Below are 22432 nucleotides of genomic sequence, written 5' to 3' on the forward strand. Positions count from 1 at the left end.
CAGGCCCTTGTTTGGGCATCTCTGGTTTAAATGTTTAAAATGTATGCACTAATGATTATTCAAAAACAGTTTATACAAAGATGAATTTTATTTTCATGCCAGCTTTACTTTGAAAGACCTAATTTTAAGCTACCAAAACTTTGACATAAATATCCAAACGTGATAGATAGATAGATAGATAGATAGATAGATAGATAGATAGATAGATAGATAGATAGATAGATAGATAGATAGATAGATAGATAGATAGATAGATAGAAATAATATCTATCTTTTCATTTTTCTGTGAAATTATAAATGTTTAAAAAAAATCATTCATTTGTATACTTTGTTTCCCTATGAAAAGCATTTTCTCACTATACTGTAATATAAGCAAGTAGCTTTTCATCTAGAGGTAAAGCTGTGTCCTTCCAGTGTATTTGACAAAGTAGATGCAAAAAAGAATTCTTGCTGATTTTGTTACCATGGTAACCCAAGTCACATGGCAGGATGATTTTTTATTTTTTTTAATACCGACTCACTATCCAAACACTCCCACACCGTCCTTAACGTTGAACAACTTTTTAAAGACAGTATTTAATCAGGGAGCTGTTTTTTTTTCAGCACCATTGGTGGAATGTTGAGAGACTGTGTTGTTCGGGTTGTCGAATGCAAATGAGTCACTGTCCAAGTTTCTAAAGAAAGATGTAATGAGGGAGTTTTTTGCAAGGATACCACATGGTTTGCAAGTCGGTGAGCAATGGCTTTGTCATGCGCCACACAAGCAGCGCCTCATGCTGCCATGTGGACAGACGGTCGACACAGTTGTGCCTCAGTCTGCAGCTGTGATCTTCTTTGCTCAATGGAACACACACCTCTTTTCATATACACTTTTGTCTTTCATCAGCTGAGGGGTGTGTGCACACGCATGTGTGTTTGTCAAGTGTTTGAGGGCAAATAACTTAGAATTTTGTTTGAAAGGGAGTAAATAAGTTTTGGCTTATTGTCGTCTGGGAAAGTAATTGTTTAAATTAGGGCTGTGCAATTTGGGGAGAATTAACTGACTGGTACTGTGATTTTTATTTATTTATTTTTCGATATTATTTGAGCTTTTTGTTTAAGTTTAAGAGTCTCTTTAACACTTATGTTTATTTTATTATAAAGAGATCTGATATTTAGTTTAAATGTTTTGCATTCATTCATTCGTTTTCTTTTGGGCTTAGTCCCTTTATTCTTCTGGGGTTGCCACAGGGGAATGAACCGCCAACTTATCCAGCATATGTTTTACAAAGCCGATGCCCTTCCAGCTGCAACCCATCTCTGTGAAACATCCATACACACTTATTCACACACATACACTATGGACAATTTAGCTTACCCAATTCACCTGTACCACATGTCTTTGGACTTATGGGGACAACCGGAGCACCCAAAGGAGACTGAATGCGAATACAGTGAAAACATACAAACTCCACTCTGACACGACAACTGACCCAGCCGGGGCTCGAACCAGCAACCTTCTTGCTGTGAGGCAAACGTGCTAACCACTGCGCCACCGTGCAGCCCCCTCAAATGTTTTTGTTTTTAAATATTAAAACTATATAAAAAATCCTAATTTACCTAAATATATTGTTAAAAATATTCAATTATAGATGTTGAATGATATGAAACATGATATCGTGATATATATATTTTTTTTTAAATATAGCCCAACCCTTAATGAGAGCTTGCGCCACATCTGACAGGACCAATAGTTTCTCAGAAGTTAATCGCTTTAATTTCACGATTGTTGTTTATTCATTTGGCTTAGTCTCTTTTTTAATCAGGGGTCACCACAGAGGAATGAACCGCTAACTTATCTAGCATATGTTTTACGCAGCGGATGCCCTTCCAGCTGCAATCCAACACTAGGAAACACCCATACACTCTTGCATTCACACACATACACTTTAGGCAATCTAGCTTAATCAATTTGCCTACTATATAGCGCATGTCTTTGGACTGTGGGGGAATCTGGAAATTTCTGTACTTTTAGTCTCACAGAATGTTGTCTCACAGCAATAACAACGTTGTTTTGATAAGATTACATTGACGTTACATTTATTCAAGGGTTTACAAGCAGAGGAAGACGCAAGTTAGCTCTTGTATGTTATGCATAGCCTACAGTAGCCACAACATGTGAGGAGGTAAATGATGCATGGAGCGTGAGCGATCGATGTGCTCACGTCTCAACAGCTAACATATATACAGATGCAGTGCAACCTGTTTAAACAGTCAATTGGTGCGAGTCTTGTGAGTGATGCTCTCTTTGTTGCAAATTTAGCCATTGTTTTCCAGTGTTTTGAGCTGTAGCAACGCAAGCGGAGTGATTGGCCCTATCTAGTGTCTCATCCAACCTTATGACCTCTCCCGGAAGCTCCACAAGTCATACCGGCTCCGAGATCCCCAAAAATGAGTTAACTGGTTTACATTACTTTAGAGTTTATATAAACACATTTATTAAATTAGTCCTACTGGCTGTTAATTATGTTCTGTATAAACCAGAGTGGTTTCTATTTTTTACTTTTCAGGGCCCTTGTTTTCCACTATAGTATTTAATCCCCCTTGTCAATGTGAACTTGTCCAGTTGGTTGTGATTTACTTGAGAGGAACTGACCTGCGACTTTAGCCATCTTCACCTATTTTGAATCCGCATTGTTCATTTACATATACTACTCACATTGTAATGCTACAATGTTTACTCTTTCTCTTTGTTAGCTTGACTGAGAAACTCACATTTATCTGTGAGCAAATGTCTGTTGGATTCTGTCAAATTGGATTTTTGATGGCTTCTAGGCTTTTTGTGAAATCTACAGGTTTTACCCTACTTTTTTATATCTTTGCTCAGGGATATTCTGATCAGGTTTGTTGACAAAGTTGAATCAAAATTGAATTAGATCTAACTGATGAAGCGTGCATATGAAATGTTTCTTTAATTTTTATTGTCAGTGGATTTGTCTATGTAAATTATGATTATGGTTGTGTACTCGGTTAACACCTTTATGGTACAATTTGAACAATGAGGCAAGACTCTTCTCATTGTTTTTCCTCTTTGATTCCAATGAACTGACTCAAAATCCGGTTCAATTTTAAAATATAGTGGATAGAGGTTTTCTTTTCAGATTTCCCCTTATGGTTTCTTTTTCATATGTGATTGTTTGTAGCTTTTTGCTACTTGCATAACTAGAAATGTATTTTCATTCATACCTAAGATTTTATTAGGGTGCTTTCACAACTGTAGTTCGCTTCATTTGTTCCGGACCTAGGGCAAAAAAGGAATCATTGTTGCATTTTCTGCCGTCTTTGGGTCGTTTTCACACCACACTGCTGGTTTTGGTCCGAACCAGTTAAAACGAACCAAATTGCAGTCATCTGACAAAATCCACATCTCTGATTGGCCAGATGTTATTGAACATATTTCCTAAACTGCATATTGATTGGTCTGAATTCACGTGTGGGAAAATGCCAATAAACTCCCGCAAGTAAACAAAACCGGCAGACACAATGTCGTTTTTACTATGAAGGGACGACAGCGCTGACTGATTGTATGCCTGCTTTAGACAAACTATACATTTCGAGAATGAAGCGCGGTTGCGGCTGTATTAAAACAAGGCATCACTAAATGCATCACTCGTCACTTCAGGCGGCGGCGTGAATTAATTTAGCCAAACTGCGACATGGTCATCTTACGGAAATATTACCAACAATCCATCAGGTAATGTTTTTCCCTCTCTCTCTGTTGGTAAAACGCTGTCAACAAACATTTTCCTCCATATCCCATAATGCACTGCACATAGGCCTACAGCAGCTGGATTAGTCCAAAAAGCGCAGTGCTTTTTGCGGTTGGACCTGTTTTAATACGGATCATATTCTTACCACAAACGATCTGCTCCAGGGTTCGTTTGAAAGCGTACTGAGACCACCTCTTCAAGCAGGTCTCGGTACGCTTATTTGGTCCGCTTTTGGTGCGCACTCGAGTACGATTGCTGCATTCTCACCTGCCCAAACTAGGGTTGTAACGGTATGAATTTTTCACGGTATGATAATCGTCTAAAACAATACCACGGTTTGAAGGTTTCGCGGTATACGGTATGTTACAAATGTTACAAAATAATAGAACAGTGAAGCAAATTTGACTTTTTCCAAATAATATATTTTTAGTTACTATAAACAACACCACTTACAATGAACAAATAAAAATAAGAAAATAATAAATAATGTGTCAAAGTCCAAATAAAGTCCAAATAAACATGGTGCAAATCCTCAGTAAAAAATAGATATAAATATTTACTATACTATAAATAGTTACATAACGAAACTAGATTCAATATGGAACATCCTTAGGTTTTATGTGCCAGCATGGATATGGTTGTCTATCGATATGGATTTGGATATGGTTGTCTGCAATGCAGACAAACAGCTGCATCTTCATTTGCGTCTTTTGAAAACAGCAAGAGCAGCAGTTCGTCTTTGCTGTGTCACTGTTTTGTCATGTTTCTGTGCTGCTGTGCATGCAAAAGTACTTAGTATGAGAATTATTTCATGCAAAACTTTTTTTTTTGCGTTTTATTTAGCCGCGCATAAATGTATGCCTATCTCTCATTCCGTGTTGTTCAAAAAGCTTGGTCCACAAACAAAAGCGAAACCTATGCTTATTGGTTGTGATATAGCGAGTTTGAACCAATCTGGGCATGGAGGAGGGACAATGCATCAATGTATCATGTCTGATTTGTCCGGAGACACAGTGACGAGCGTTTCTTTATCAAATCAGCGTTGTCAAATGTTGATGACGTAACCGCACTGATTCTGGAGCCTCTGAAAGTCCGCGAATGTTATGTGATACAGCACTGGAAAGCTGAGATTCTCTTCTTTATGCCAATCTTTGAATTGTATGAATCGGATCAGCGGATCAAAAGTTATTAAACATTTAAGAGCAATACTTATTTTTAGCCTCGAGCTGTCTCGGTCTTTAAGGGTTAAAACCGTTGATATGCAATTGTTCATGGTATGATAATCGTGCACGTTCAAATCGTGGTAAACCGTCATACCGGTATATTGTTACAACCCTAGCCCAAACGAACCGTAACCAAAAGGGAAAACGAACTCTAGTGCGATTCAATCGAACTAAATGAGGCAGGTGTGAAAGCACCCTTAGATTACATATCTTTTGGCAAGACATACTGATTGAAGTTCTGATTTATCAAGGTATTCAAAGTTTGGTTTGTATACTGTAGTACACATCAACTGTATAATGGGCCAAATGAATCAGTTTTACATTCTATTAATTTTATTTACATTAACAATACCAGCTGGACAAGAGCTTACTCTGAAAAAGTCATAATATTGACATTGGTTGCTACTTCAGTGTTTACATTTTCCTCTCTCTTACACAAGCTTAAACTCCCTTCTTAATTTTACAGGTACAAGTTAACCTCTGTGGGAATTTGAGCTGTCTGAAAGAGAGCAACACTATACCAAAGGTAAGCCGCTATTCTGCATGTAGTATTTGATCTGCTGGTGTATTATCTTCTTGTGACAGAAATCTAGGTCTAGAAAGGTTACAGCTTTTATTATGAAGTTTTCTGTATAAGTACAAACAAATATTAAGTGAAATAATCAAATACTGCAAGCTTGACAAGAAGGAATATATTTTTGCGGTTACTGAAATGCCACATTCAATATATGCATGACAGATAATGTCTGCAGGAAGTTGGCTGCCTGATTTTTATGTCTGCTGTTTTTTGTCCTCAAGCTAACAAGAAAATATCTCAACAAAGATGTCCATTGTGCACAATAATACATATGTTTTGAGTGGAACCTTTGGAAGTGCAGAAATGAGAAGAAGAAAGGAAAGGAAGTGAGTTTGGAAAGAATTATAGAAGTTTGGGAGACTTTTGATTGAGGCTTTAGCAATCGGACATGCCAGCTGGGATTTTGGAAGTAATGCCAGTAATGAGTGCAACCATTTGAAGCCTTGGAAGCTCCAGAGAGCTCCATGTTTAACATGCTGAATGAACTGGAATATTTTCTGAAATCAGATTGCAGTGTTTGTGTAGGTTGGCATTTACTGTAAAGATTCATGGTTGTATTTGCTGTGCTGCTGCTGAAATGTGTTGTTACTCTTCATAAAGACTGAATACCTTGTTCCACTTAATTCAGTCAAGAGAGGGGATTTAAATAGAAAGTACTTTTTTAGGTCGCATAACATGTGGACCTGTCTTTATAACTAAGCAAAAAAAAACTTTTCCTAACATCTTTAATGTAATCTTTAAGGTTTTACCATATTTTTGAATTATCTTAATGTTTAGTTGTGAATAAAACTTATTATTTGTTTTTTTTTTTATAAATATTTGTAGTATTTGTTATATAACAGCTATATAACAGTTATACATCTATTAAAATTTTCTGCTACTCATTAATAGCAGCACGAGTGGTCTTTAATGAACCTAAAAAAGCACATGTCACTCCGCTGCTCATCCGTTTGCACTGGCTGCCAGTTGCCGCTCACATCAAATTCAAAGCTCTGATGTTTGCTTGCAAAGCGACTTCTGGCTTTGCTCCTTCTTATCTGCTCACTCTTCTGGAATGAACTCCCTAAGTCACTCGCTGTCTTCAAGAAACAACTAAAAACTCAACTATTTAGTCTCCACTTTCCTTCCTAATCTGCAATTGCCACTCTGGCTCCACCGCTAACTGTACTAAAAAATAATAATAATAACAATATAAAAAATTACTAATGTTTTGCTTCTTACACTTTACATATCTGAAACTTGCCTACAGCACTTATTCATCATTGCTCTTATAGTTGTGTAAATTGCTTCCTTGTCCTCATTTGTAAGTCGCTTTGGATAAAAGCATCTGGTAAATTACTAAATGTAAATGTACAACCAAATTTTTATCTTAAGAAATCAGAAACATAAAAAGAACTGTAGCATTTGTGTTATTTGTATATCTAGGCTGTAGGTTAGTGTAGCACAACTTCCCTTAAAACTAATGATGTTAATAAATAATAAGAAGAAGAAGAAGAAGAAGAAAAAGAAGAAGAAGAAGAAGAAGAAATCTGCCCAATATAAACAATAAAAGATTGTAATTATGATTCATACACTCAAGGTGTTATGCACATAATTTGTGATAAGTTATATGCAATGTGTGACATTTAATACTAATAATATTTCCTTACATTTATATAGTGCTTTTCACTCAAAGCTATTTACACATTGGGGGGAATCTCGTCATCCATCACCAGTGTGCGCAGCATCCATCTGGAAGACACAAGGGCAGCCATATTGTACCAAACCACACACTTGCTGATAGGTAGAGAGGAAACAGAATGAGGAAGCCAATTATGATATGGGGATGGCTGGGAGGCCATGATGGACAGGCCATGGAACAAATTTATCCAGGGTGCTGTGGTTAAACTCTTACTCTTTTTCGAAAGACATCCTGGGATTTTTAACTTCCATCTCGGTTTAATGTCTCATCTGAAAGACGGTGCTCACTGAGCAGTATAAAGTCTCCATCAATAAACTGGGGCATTAGGCTCCACACAGACTGAGGTTAAATGCCCCTGCTGGCATTACATTTGTAAAACCTAAGATGTCTAAATGCAACATAGACACCAAAATTATAAGAATATTATTTAAACAAGATTTGTTGTTATTGTTCTACAATAGTTTTTCATCCTTTTCAGAATTTGTTGAAATATCAAAGTCATAAATAAACAACAAATTTTTCTTTTTGAAACAGAGGTAGAAGAACTAAACTTCAGTCATTGCACAAACGTAGCATTATTAGCAAAACCACAAAATTGACTCATTGTAGTATTCTACTTCTGCTGTTTGCTGATTTTAAATATGTGGTGTCTCTATTTAAACCGTTTAATTTAAGCTATTCTAAAGTAGCGACATTTATTTAATGGCATGGTTTTTGAACAAAACTTTTAAAAGGCCGAAATGTCCGAACTAGGCATAGGCTGGTATAAGATTCTGACTATAACCTTGGATAAAATATCACGTTTTCACTGTATTGTGATTACTGCTCTAAAATATATTCTTTTTAAATGTCTGGGTAAAAAGACATTTTTTCCCCTCTTTGAACACAATATATTTTATTTTAATTAACATTTAAAATATTTTGGAGCTGTAAACATGTCAGGCTAAATACTTCAAATGAATCGTTGACTTCTTTTTTAAAAGCACAAATTTATCACATTTTAAAATAGAATCCTTGGATATTTTTTATTTAGCTGAAGATACTGTTGTTCTAAAAAAAAAAACACAAATAAAAAATCTTACACATACCCTAGGAAAGGTATAGCAGAAAATTTTGGTGGTTTTAAAACCTTGACTTTTGCAAACTGCGGTATATCTTGAAAACTATTTCCGTCCCATGCCTAGTCCAAACATGCGTAAGAGAGACCGAATAAGACAATAATGAAATTAATATATAATTCAATTCAATTCATCTTTATTTCTATATCGCTTGTAGAATGTAGATTGTGTCAGATCAGCTCAACATAGATGAATCGATAATATCAAGATATATCCAGATAATATCAATATCGTAGATGAATAGATTTTGTGAGTGGCTACTATATGTATCTTGTACGTCACTCTGATAACGGCATTCATTAGCTATGTTTCCATCCACCTATTTTTATGTGCATTTTGGATATGAGCATAAAAAAAACATTTAATGGAAATGGCAAGATGCGCATAAATTTTGAAAATGCACATAAAACATGCACATAACCGAGTAGGATGAACTTTTTATTCCATAAGAAAAGATGTGCAATAAAATACAATGAAAACACTTTTATTAAAAAAAAAAAATCACGTGACTTTGTTATAAGAGATCATGTGATGATAAAAGTCTGTGCAAATGGATAAATCAGCAGACTGAGCACATTGACCAACAACATTTAAGATGTTTTACATTCTAAAATGCCTTAACCATTTCAGTATTAATCTTATTATATTATTAATTACCGCCAGAATCAAAACTGTCTGTGCTTTGCGTCTCACACCTGTAATGGCCACTGTGCATTCACTGTTAGTCAGGATTGCCTTATGATGCACAAGTCCTCTATTAAATAAAAAAAAGATTGACACAACTTCTCCTACCACAGCAAATTCAATTTTATTGTTGATATTTGGCTCCAGTTAATCAGGAAATGACGATTTTGTTCGTTTTGACTCTTTGAATGGAAACGCTGCTTTATTCGCACATCTTTTATAAGATAATGCAGTTTTGCGCATAAAGTTAATTTGCATTTTTAGATGGAAACATAGCTAGTGACAATGTATTTCATTGTCAACAATTATTGATTTTGTTTTCAATTAAATGTTGGAGCCCAATTCGTCATTTTACAACAATTCAGTTATAACAGTTACAAATTCCCTCACCACAGTCTACAACTCTTGTAAATAGATTTTTAGACACGTTTAAAAATAAGCTACAGAATGTCCTGTCTGAGTCAGACTCTGTGACACGAGGCTCTCAGGTGACCTGGCTCTAGATTCTAACTCACCTTGAGTGTCAAAATAAACTGGGTTGACATGTTTTGGATTACCATTGCTCACAAGTTTAACAAGTAGCTTCCAACTGCTTCACTTCTACTTGCAGTCCAAGGGCGCCTCCTTTTCAACACTAACCAATACAGCTGCCGAGTCAGAGGTCATGAGCTGACATTGGGTGCGACAGTATGCCGCCCAACTCTCAGCAACCCGTTTGTTTTTGGGGACATGCCATTTTCGGATGAACGTGCCATTCCCAGCTGCCAGAGACATGTAGTCTTCTGTCATGTCTGTGTGTACACCACTGACTTGCAGCAGGCTCTCAGAGTTAACAGTTGGCCAATGCTACACATGAAGTGCAAGAAAGAGTAAATTTGTCCACGGAATCAGTTTTAGAGAATATTTCATGTAAGGAAATTGGTATTTGAAGAGCCTTTACGCGGATGGACGAGTCATATAAGAAGAAAGTTCTTTTAAAAAAAAAAAAAATTTATATGCATATGTAATTTTGAATCATTTCTGCAATATTCTAATTAAGAATCACCAAATTTTGAGTTTTTAATGCCTCAGATTTATAGTGTAAATAATGCGAAGTGATATGTTTTGTATCATATAATGGATATGAAAGATAAATATATTGCAGTGCTTCCCACAGGTTTGAAATATACTTGCGATGATAGCTGGATTGAACACCCCTTTATATATATATATATATATATATATACACACACACACTCTTTGTATGCTATTCAGGACCCATGTGCACCCACTGAAAGGTCAAATCTGCTTCTCTCTGTCTCTCATTCATGTTCAGGTTGCTTTATTGGCATTACATTTTGTACAGTATTGCCAAAGCATTTTAAATGTATAAAATATGTAACATTGATATAATCAAATTAGTAAAATATACAGTAAATGAGAAATAAATAACAGAAAAAATAAATAAAACAAAATATCTTATAATAATTATAGTATTTACAAGAATAAAACATATAGATTTAAATCAGACGAATGAGTTGATTAACCAGTTCTAAAGCCTGGTTTATACTTCTTCGCCAAGTGATCAGGGTGACCCACGGCGCATGCAATGCGCGTAGCTGTACATTTATACTTCTGCGCGCTGTTTCTGTTGTTCTGCAATAAAAACTTCCAAACGTTAGTTGGCAGTGAGATGTTAATGTTCCTCTGTGTCAAGTTTCTTCACTGGTGTTTTGTTTTTTCTGAACGCTTCCTTAATGTACAAATGGTTCAAACTCGCTCATTTTGAGGCAGGAATTGGTGGACGTGCAACGTCTTTAACCATGGAGTAAACACAAAAAAATATGTTCTATCCGGAGCTCCTTCACAGAACTCCACACTTGTAAACAATCGCATCATCGGGCTTGCGCGGCTCTCGGTCTTGCCCAGACTCCTCAGCACTACCAAGCCGACTAATCACAGAGCTTGCGCTATGTGTCGTTTCGACAAGAAGTTACATTTGGGAGGTGTGCATCAGCGACGCCGACGGCCACAACGTAGGGCTATGCGTCAAAGCGTAGGCTGCGCCGTAGCATATGCGTACGCTTGACGCAGAAGTATAAAGCCTTAAAGGTGTACTAACTGTATCTAACTATTCTGCAGCCAATTTGGATGTTATTACTCCTCTCATAGTATTTAGTAAAGTTTTTTTCTGTGTCGTTTAGATAATATATATATATATTTAACGTAGTTCTCGCTCTTGCGGCTGTGTGCATTAAATTAACAATGGTCTAGGAAACAAAATAAAAATCAATTCCCGGACATTTTAGTAGATATAGAAACCCTTGCCGGACACAAGAAGGTGCGGGTCTCTGTGGGTTCTGCATAGCACGTGAGACTCTCGGTGCATTGACAGTGTGCACACAGAACGAGTAGTATGAAACGGGTAATGGAGAGATTTTCCACTACTTGAAATTGTAAAAGGATGATAATAATAGTAAAAAAAAAAGTTTCACGAAATATACCTGTGCTGTTATTTATATACCTGGGCAGCCCGCCCAAGTTAAGTCTGTGTGTGGGAAGCACTGTATTACATTGTTGGCTAAGGTGGTTCTAGGCTTATGGAGGACAAGACAGGGGAGGGTTTTGTCAATATTAGTCCAAGTCCCCAATATGCTTCAGAAAAAAATATAGTATAAACGTAGTTGCCAATACAAATGGTAATTTTTTGGAGTGCGTTTCAGATTTTTGCATTTCATCGGTGTATATTTTATTCAAGATTTTCTTTTTTTTTTTTTTTTTTTTACAATTAAATTTTATAAAATTTTTGTTTATGCATTGTATTGTAGTATGATAAAGTTTGCCTGAAATAAATCTGTGAATAGCAGCATTCTGTGTAGTTTTATGAAGTCAATGAAATCCTCCTAGATTTGACATCATGCTGCTTTGTTTGCTTTTTACTCTCTGATTCCTGTATATACTCTGTTTAGGCTTTAAATGTATGTAAGGGTATTGATGACTTGTCGGACGTTTTTGTCTTTGTCTGCCTTTATTGGACTAAGTTAGTTATTGGAGATAAATGGTAATTGTTCAATCTTTGCAGAGTTCAGTTATGCCTATTATTGGGACTTATCAAATCTGTACGCAGTTCAATCTTTGCAAAGTTCAGTTATGCCATATTATTGGGGCTTATGAACTCTATGCAGCACCACACTGACCTAAATGTCAACAAATATGCAATCAATTAAACAAATATACTTCACTGCAATTCAAAGTCCCAAAAGCCCAACCTTAATGACACTCGTGAGTGACAGTCGCACAGACTAGTGGGCATAATGTGCATGTTGGGATGCAGATACAGGCAGTAATTATACCATGGAATACAGGAGGTCAGAGATCCTCTCTATAATTGTTCAAGTGCAGTGCTGAGGAGTTGAAAGGGGTTTCAGTTCCCTAAGTTGATGTTGAAGGCCTGCGGGAAGAAGCTGTTTTTTACTTTATGGATTTTATGGCAATTTTAGAGTGGGGAACAAAACAGTTCTATAAAAAATCTAATTATCAACTTAAGCACTTAAAACATACTAACAAATGAAAAAGTAAATAATAACATGGCTTAATAAAAACTACTCAATTTGACAGTACAGTGGTCCCTCACCAGTCACCATAACGCGGTTCATCTTTCATGGCCTCGCAGTTTCGCAGCTTTGTTAGTGCAATTTGACCTGATTTTTTTACAGCGCATTGTGTTCTGCATCCTGATTGGCTGTAGACCATTGTCAATCAATCCATTCCGTGCCTTGTCTCCTGTAGAGTACAAAATGCATTCAGCTGGCCAACTTGACTTACATGTTTAACTCTAGCAGTAAGACTCTGAAGTGCTGTACTGTATGTTTGCAAGTTTTCTCCCCTAGAAACCCACGGTAGCACTCAAAAGGCTGAGAAAGATGCTAATCAAAAGTTGGACTTTTGGACATGCTAAAGGAAGGTAGAAGTTACCTGAGTGTTTAAACAAGGCAGAAAAGTGTGGAAGTGTTAATGCCTGTCTGAGGAAATAGTGTAGTGAGGGATTTTACAGCCTTTTACAACATCTATAATAATTGTATAAAAAATAAAGCTGACTTCTTTGCAAATTACACTTATTGCAGGCTATTTTTAGAATGTAACTCCCCTAATTAATGAGAGACCACTGTCTTTTAAAATAATTGGTTCTAGCAACATGGCATCATTGACACTCAAAAGCTTAAATCTGCATTCATCCATTTTTATTCTTAAAATGTTAACATCTTCTTGTGTGACAGTTTCAGGGTCTGCAGTTTTGCAGGTTCTTTTTTATGCATGGCAACTGCATTATCTGCAGTGCTGTTTCACAGTGCAGTGGTACTTTGTCTGTGCCTCAGGCTTCACATTTCAAGACCACCTGGGACCCCAGTGAAGTGGATTGCTTGCTCATCTTGCCTTGAAGCTCAAACTCTTACACAAATGCATAAAGCAAAGAGAGGAGGGACACCCGTCAGACGGCATATCCATAACCATGTGCATTTAGTTTTGTTTTAAGCAGGATGTGGTGATACATTTGGAAAAAGGCACAGCTGAGTAAAACATCTGGAGGAAACAGTTCATGCAACCGCTTTAATCTACTTTTATATTCACAAAAAAAAAAAAATAAATAAATTAAAGGCCAATCTAAATTGTTAAAGGTGAGGTCCACTATGATATCATATTTTAAACTTTAGTTGATGTGTAATGTAGATGTGTGAACATAAACAACATCTCTGATTGCAATAAACTCAAAGTTCAATGCAAAGGAAGACGTTGGCTTTTACAGTTAGCTTAGAAAAGCCTACAGCAAACGAAGTTTGGGTTCTACAAAAAAATACATCCCGGCTAATAAGATCACAACAATTAAGGTTTTGTGCATTCACCACAGGCATACACCCTCACGCAGCAAAGGGGTGTGGCCAGAGGCAATGTAATGTTATAGCAGAAAAAGCTAAAATGCCATCCAAATGCTGCTTTTCTACTGTGCTTGTTCTGTTTCTGTATTTGGGCTTCCAAAGGACATGACACAAAGAGAGAAGTGCTTACAATTTAATGGTAATTATGTTCCAGAGAATTAAAAAAGATATAGCTCTAGCATTTGACAGGACGGTTTCCAAAGTCTCTCAGTTCTGTACAGAATTTGGCTAAAAACTCCTCAAAGAAGGAGCAGCTCCAACCATTAAAGCAGAAGCTGTGGATTGTGAGGCACAACCTTTTAGTATTTTTATTTGTTACAAATGATTACAGGGACAGTTTCTAGCGTTAATGGTATGTTGTAGCAAGGACGTAACAAAGGATGTAAACAACTGGAAATGCTATTTGGGACCGTTAACAATTTAGCTACAAATTCATATTTATCCATCAAACCCCTGTAAATACCCTAAATCTTTAGCAGCTTGTGCAGTGTCTCTCTATGCAGTCGCTTTTCCTGCGTTATACATCTTAAATGATAAACTTGCACAAGATATGTTAAAAATATATATTACTTATTGCTTATTTTCCTAATATATACGAAAGACACTTGTTTTATTTTAGAGAGAAGGCGTGAGGTCCAGCTGTGTTCTCTTCATTTTCTATCTGATTCAGGCTTAAACTGCTGCGGCTAACAGCTACTGTAAACTGACTGACAACATTACACAGTGCAAAAGTGTGAGCGTTAGGGCCGTGACGCTTTTCCTGGTGACGTGGAGCTCATACGAGAATCACAGCACATTATGTTAGCTGACCAATCAGAGCGTCTTGAGGGTGGGCCTTTCAGAGGAACTAAGAAATATGACAGTTGTTTTTTAAGTTAGCTGAGTAGCAGTATAAAATCAAAATAAGATATATGAAAAAGTAACGTGATTAATTTACAAATAAAGCATGAGCACACATTGCTTTGCATTTTATAAACACAACCAAGCCTTAAAAACACATGCTGGACTACCCTTTTAAAGGTCCTGAACTCATCATCACAAAGCAATCACTAGGCAGACTCTCTGTTTTAAGAATATCGAGAGCTCTGATGAAGGATGATGAAAAGTGTTTCAAATGAGCAAGTTGCCTCATGGGAGCTGACATATTGAGATCATATATTTGAGTACTGCTGGTTGTAGTTTATAATCCATTGCTTGCTCATGTAATAAAAAAAGATTTACATACATTCATTGATTGACCCAACCGTCTAAGTAGTCCTTCAGTCCTTCAAGACTTGTGTGCAACTTTCCAAGCCTACTGAAGCTTTGGTAAAAGCAAAAAAATGTTATTCTGTTACATCCTCTTAGGTCAGTATTTGGTTAATTTGCACTTGATGAAGCAAATACTCTTGTTTCATCCCTAAATTAGCATATTTCCCAAACCTCTTTGCTGAAAATCTTGTAAATATTAGACTTGAACTTCCTTTTAACATTTAATAAGCACTACATGTGTATGTAAGAGACATTGGATCTTTTAGTTAGGATTGTTTGTGAAATCTGGTAAATAATCTTTATCATTTCACCATAAAGAAGTGTTTAATGTGCGCAGTGTTTTCAACCACAAGTAGGAGACTGCCTTCTTCCTTGAACTGGTGTTCCTGCAATATTGGCACAGGCTTATGTTTTTTCTGTTGATAAAGTTTGTTTCAGATTATCCTTGTTTCTTGGATATTTTGGCTCAGTGTATCAGACCGAGTGAAGGTCAGACTACGGAAAAGTGACACACCTTTTCCCTGGCGAACTTCGCACTTGTGTGGCTTTTCTATGAAAGAAGCCCTTTCATTGGGCCGCTGGCTACATGTGTACGGGTGTGTGCTTTGTGTGTCTTTTGGATAGCCAAAGGAAATGACGTCAAGTTCTTAGTGTGAATCAGCCCACACCCTAATGAAATGTCTTAAAACACCACGTCTCCCACTTATACTGGCTTTTCATCTTCATGTGCCTTTATCCTTCTCTTTCCCTCGAAATAAAATAAATAAATAGGTCTGTTGCTTAAAAAAAGGAATAATTTATTTAGGATGTGACTATGTGAAGTTAACTGAGAAATGCAAGCAGAACAAGGATTGACAGCTGCCAAATGTAGATCAGAGATGTTTCAGAGATGTTTTATTAATGTGTGAATGCATTATGAAATATGTTCACACCTTCCTCCAGAATCAGTATAGTTGTTGCTGTATGAAGAAGCATCCTCAGAATAACAGTGTAGACTCTGAGTTGGCAGTTCATGGTAGCCGACATTTGGCTCAGGGCTGTTTTGATCAGTTGTTCAAGTGAGTCAGTGTTCAGTTTAATTTCAATACAAAGTGAACTCTGTGTTTGCACTGCAGATATATTTAGAAGTGCCCTCTCCGGTTGTCCCTCTGCTTTCAACGGTTCGAAAAGGTCTTTATACAGAGAAATTGTGGGAAGTGAAGGAAGCAAGGAAATTCTGCTCTAAGTGAAAATGTATGGATGTGACAATAAAAATTCAAAACATAAATTAATAGAGAAAGTATGTTAACATTATATTGAAACATCTGTTTATAGTTTCAAAAACAACTAAACACGGAGTTATTGGATCAGAAAAACATCCATCTAGGCATGGGATGATATAAGATTGTTACTGTATGAAAACCTTGGATAAAAAAAATCTTGGTTTCACGGTATTGTGATTACTGTTCTAAAATATGTTCTTTTGAAATGTCTTGGTAAAAAACAACAACTTTTTTCCCAATTGAACATAGTTTATTTTTTAAAAACATTTAAAATATTTTAAAACAGTAACATTTGATGTGGAGGGTCCGTTTTTACTGGAGATACTGTTGCCCTAAAAAAACAAAATAAAATAGTCGTTAAAAAACATATTAAAAAGTACAAATACCGTAGGAACGATATAACAGAAGTTTTTTGGATTTTAAATGAGGACAATAAAAATGTGTTATGGGTGTGACGTAAAAAGTTAGCTCATTTACGGTGCGCAACGTACATTGTAGAAATTCTGCAAATTAAACTGCACAACCCAAATCAAATAGTGCTAATCAAAAGAATAAGAGTTGGCTCACTGTAGAACAAAAATTATTTATTTTATTTTATTTGACATATTTGCATTTATGAAGAAAAACCTTTGTTATAGATGTGACACCTCTCTGTTATGGATGTGACATATGTGAAGTTGGCACTTGTGTGACTTTGGTAAATCAACTATAATTGTTTGAAAACACTGACATTTTTGAGTCTTTTTACAGTACAGTGAAACTTTGGTTATTTTGGTGAGAACTTTTTTTTCATGGCAAGATGCATGGAATTGCGTAACACAGATACTCCAGTGCAGCCTACATGCTGTCACAGACCCCTCACCGTGGCTGATGCCAACGCTGATGTGTACCTCTCAAAAAATGTAACTACACATCGCAACGACATGTAGCATAAAGTCTTTGATTGGTCAGCTTGATATCGCTGCTGAGTGAGGGCAGGGTGAGAGTCCCGCAAACTTGTTTGCAGTCCTGTGTAGGAGCTCCAGATGGCAACTTTTGTTTCCACCTCAGAATGAGCGAGTTTTAGCTACCTATACATTTAGCCTTTGACTGAACCTCTACCAAACAGTTGACCATGTTTTTACTGTTTTATATAATGACTGTTAAAGTAATCCTGTTGCACTGCTACACTTGATTTTGGTTTTATTAAAATAATAACAACAACAAAGCATGCTAAATGAGAATCTGAAATATTTCATGGCATTCTTCATGAAAATAAAGATTTAGTATTCAAAAATGTTTTTTTTCATTAATTCATTAATTTTCTTTTCGGCTTATTCCCTTTGTTAATTTGGGGTCGCCACAGCGGAATGAACCGCCAACTAATCCAGCACATGTTTTATGCAGCGGGTGCCCTTCCAGCCGCAACCCATCACTGGGAAACAGCCATACACACTCATTCACACACATACATGACAGACAATTTAGCTTACCCAATTTACTTGTACTGCATGTGTCTGGACTTGTGAGGGAAACCAGAGCACCTAAAGCCTAGTTCACACTACAGGATTTTAAACATCAGCAGATCGCTGTGCTGTTCACACTACATGACTTGACTTTGTGTCTTTTAGGCCCCGTTTACACTAGTACGTTTTAGTTTTAAAACGCCGTTTTAGAATGAAAACGATCCGCGTCCACACTCGCGTTTTACCCAGCGTTTCTGAACTGCTCTCCGTCCACACCAAAACGCTGAAAACGCACATCACGTGACCACACAAACACACTTTGGCAAGCGCTGCAGCTCATCTACCCAGATGAGAGCTCTGCTAGTCGGACTTCTCATCAAGCATCTCCCGCTGGATCTAATCTCACTATATTTATTAAACGGGATATTTCATTTATCTTGTTGTCTTTATCTAACGACATATTCCCTGACTTTGGTCATTGGAATCTATTACTTGTTCTCAGGTAACGTGTTTTGGCTGAGCGCAAAGATAAGTTAATGATTAATGTAACCACGTTGCCTACATTCTGTATATTGACTGATCGCTTGCCTTTATTTCCTATAATGTATAAACTTATTGTATGTTATACTTTTAAAATGGCCATTATCGATTCTTAAAACTGATACTCAGCAAAAGAGAGGGTGTGTTTCGTATTTTCACTGAAATTGAAAGGAAACAGTTGTTATCGGCTCCGTTTTGTTATAAATATCCACACAGTGAAGATGACGCTCATCTTATGCAGCACGACGCCTCAACATTTCTGCTGTCTAAGTTGCTAATATTAAAATGAAAATAGGCAGTTCCTTAAATCATGTTTACATTTTATTGTTGAGAAAGTGAAACAACGAAGCCAGGGTGATGTGAATGAAGTTATAAAGTACACTGTTCCCTTTGAAGATTTACCCGTGTCCTGGGTATAGTCTGCTTTTCCATATCAAACTGAGAAGAAGAGACTGCAGCCTTGATCAAACTTGCTAAGTCTGAACTTACACGGAGAGAATGCAGGACTAAACTGTGCGTGTTAGGCTACTTAATATTCAGGAAAAGCCCCAATCAGAGAGGCGAATGTCGGCAGCCCCGCCTCCATTTTCAGATGTCTCCGTTTTCCATCATCCACACTGAGACGGAGCAGCAGCGTTTCAGAATGAAAACGGCCTCTCCAGCGTTTTCGAAACGCTCCGTTTTCGGCGCTCGAGAACTCCGGCGCAGTGTGGACGGTTGGCGTAACCGTAGCAAAACTTATGCGTTTTCAAACTAAAACGCATTAGTGTAAACGGGGCCTTAATCTCTGTGGTGTTCACACTACGCAACACTCCGTGAACGATCCACAAGAGAGGGGTCACACACTACATGATCTGACAACATCTCATTCCCCATCAGCTCATTCAAGCTACCAAACCACAGCCAATGAAAATTTAAGGGGGGAGTCGTCAGAAAAAGCTGAACACTATTGGCTGCTTGTGTGCTGATGACATCGCTGACAGCGTTTCAAGCTTTGGAGAAAGCATTTAAAAACATCGTCAAATCAGCTGATTTATGAGCGGATTAATCACTCATCTGCAAGGTTCCAGTGGATAGATACACAGAGAGTTTTTAATTTTTGTTATTTTATAACTCTTTGAAATAAAACTAACATATTTATAACACCCTGCCCTTTTCTAACTATCAGTGTATTTCTATCTGACATTGTTATTTTTTTTATTACAAAACAGTAAAGAACTGAGCATTTCTGCCTTAAATTACCATATTGGTCAAAATGACTGCATGCATGTCTGATACTTTTCGCTGTGACTTTAAATATGTGTGCATTTTCTTGCCTGGCAACTTCCTGCTAACATAAACAAAACTTTCTGATGGCATAAACATCAATTTACTTCAGATATCTTTCAAAACAGCATTTTCTGTGCTGTGTAATAGCACCTGTTTGAAAGTGAAAATGAAAGCCAAGACCTTTAAGTGTTTTAGTATCTTAACTACATATTTATAGGCTGTATTACCAAAAAAATATTATATTTTTAGGGTAATGGTGTCATTAAATATGATGCCAGACATTCAAAGATTAATTTTAATATCAATTCAATTCAATTCAGCTTTATTTGTATAGCGCTTTTACAATGTAGATTGTGTCAAAGCAGCTTCACATAAATGGTCATAGTAACTGGAACAGTGTGGTTCAGGTTTTAGTGTTTAAGTTCAGTTCAGTTCAGTTTAGCTCAGTTCAGTGTGATTTAATCATTACTGAGAGTTCAAACACTGAAGAGCAAATTCATCGATGCGCAGCTCTACCAATCCTGAACCATGCGAGGCAGTGGCGACAGCGGAGAGGGAAAAAAAAAAACTTCACCTGATGGGAGTGAAGAAAAAAAACCTTGAGAGAACCAGACTCAGTTGGGCACGACCATTTTAATTTCTCCGCTGGCCAAAAGTCTTGTGCAGAACTTCATTCGCCGTGGTTTATGCTGGAAGATGGCCTCAATGAAGACTCGTCTGTCCCTGGAGCGTCGCTGGAATCAGACACATGTTCTCCACTCCCCACGACCATCAGCGCAGCAGCAGCTCAGGATATGGCCTGGTCCCGGATATGGAATCCTTGGGATCATCACGTCGCTGGTCTTGGATCCAATCAGTGACTCCGCCTAATCTGAGGACCTCGGGATGAGTATCCCCAGGTGAAAATAGAGAATAAAGAGAATAATTAGCGTAGCTGCTGTTCATAGTGTATATAAGCAAGATGCAGAAGCCTGTGTGGAACCCGCTAGGTGATGCATTGAGTGTATGCTTTACTAAACAGATAGGTCTTTAATCTAGTTTTGAACTGGGAGAGTGTGTCTGAGCCTCGGACATTACCAGGAAGGCTATTCCAGAGTGTAGGAGCCATGAAAGAGAAGGCTCGACCTCCTTTACTTGATTTTGCTATTCTAGGTACTACTAGAAGCCCTGAATTTTGAGATCTTAAGGAACGAGTTGGTTCGTAGCGAGACAGAAGGTTGGTTAGATAAACAGGAGCTAGATTATTTAGAGCTTTATATCTCAGTTATAGCTTTGAATGTAAATATGTTGTGACAATATGGCGTTTCATATGAGAATGGTCAGAATGAGCAGTATGGTAATTTTAATAGTTACAGAATTCTAGTTCCACTGTTAATATAGCCTACTCTCATGTCTGTACTAACGCAGAATGAAGCGAGTGCACCGATGCCCATTCTGACCAATCACAGATGTTTCTGCTGAGCTCCTGAACACACAGGCATTCAGCTCATGCTGATCTGCTCTCTCATTGGCTGTAGCTCGTCACTACATCTGACAACACGTGGGGTTGAGTTGGCCGACTCCTCTGGAATATTTAGCATGCTGAATGTTGGATTTCCGTCTGCGAGGTGTCGGCGAGCCTCGTTGATGCGTTGCTCAGTAGTTCACACATAAAGAGCGGCGAGCGCCATGCACCCACAGATTTCTTCCCGATCACAGCCTGATCTGTCGGCGAGCTCGTTAACTTCCAAATCGGGCTCAAATCAGGCTTAAAATCCTCTAGTAAGAACTAGGCATTATGAAAACCCACACGAACACGGGGAGAACATACAAACTCCAGACAGAAACGCTAACTGAGCCAGCCGAGGCTCGAACCACCAACCTTCTTGCTGTGAGGCGAACGTCCTACCCACTGTGCCACCGCGTCACCTGTTTTTCAATATTTTTTTAAATGAATTGGTCTTAGACTTCATATTTTCAGATTGTTCATAGTATATGTATAAGTACTTTTACCATAAACTGACATATCAACCATTTGTATTATTTTACAAATTATCGGATGTGTTTGAAAAAAAATTAATTGGGTGTGTTAACTAGCGACATAAGGAGTTAAGAAATGCAATCCAAACTTGGTGGGGTAGTTAAAGGGTTAAGATAGCGTTCAAAAAAATCTAAACACCAGTGAAGATAAAACATAAACACCTCACTGCCAGCTAGCATTTCAGAAGTGTTATTGCAGAGCGACATGAATAGCACACAGAAGTATAAATGCAAGACTACGCACTAGGCATATTCTGTGGGTCACGGCGATTACTCAACACAGAAGTATAAACCAACTTTAATGGATAATCAGTTGCTTGCTGTGCAGCAAATCCTGTAACACATAGCAGGCCATTGCTTATCCCAATTATTCCATGGTCATTTTCAGGTTATAGACATTTTCAAACTTGTATTGCTCTTTGTAGTCCAATATTTGAATGATTTTTTGTTAGTTACTACATGTTAGATCTGTTTTAAATCAGTCACAAGTAGACAGAAAGACAGAATGAGCGCACGAGAAAGATTGCGCGTGTACATGACATGGGCATATGTAATAGCTCATAGCACATTGTAGCTGCTACTTTATAAATATATTTGAGCATAGCTTGTTGGTTAGTTTGTTGATCCCTTAAAAACAAATTTAAAAATATATTTAAAAAGTTTTATTGCACAGATTCAAGCCAATCAGAATCAATAATTCC

At 37.3% G+C, this 22432-nt stretch overlaps 1 protein-coding gene across 6 annotated transcripts in view; it reads left to right on the forward strand.

Moving 5' to 3' along the window:
* The window catches only part of raph1b (Ras association (RalGDS/AF-6) and pleckstrin homology domains 1b), a 79585-nt gene that overhangs the window by 17439 nt on the left and 39714 nt on the right, over positions 1 to 22432 (forward strand). For all 6 annotated transcript variants that reach the window (NM_001365585.1, NM_001365587.1, NM_001365589.1 and 3 more), the window contains exon 2: positions 5439 to 5498. The gene's annotated coding sequence lies outside the window, so the exon portion shown is untranslated. The remainder of the gene's footprint in view (positions 1 to 5438; positions 5499 to 22432) is intronic.

Source organism: Danio rerio, chromosome 1 (assembly GCF_049306965.1).
Source record: "Danio rerio strain Tuebingen ecotype United States chromosome 1, GRCz12tu, whole genome shotgun sequence".
Lineage (NCBI taxonomy): Eukaryota > Metazoa > Chordata > Actinopteri > Cypriniformes > Danionidae > Danio > Danio rerio.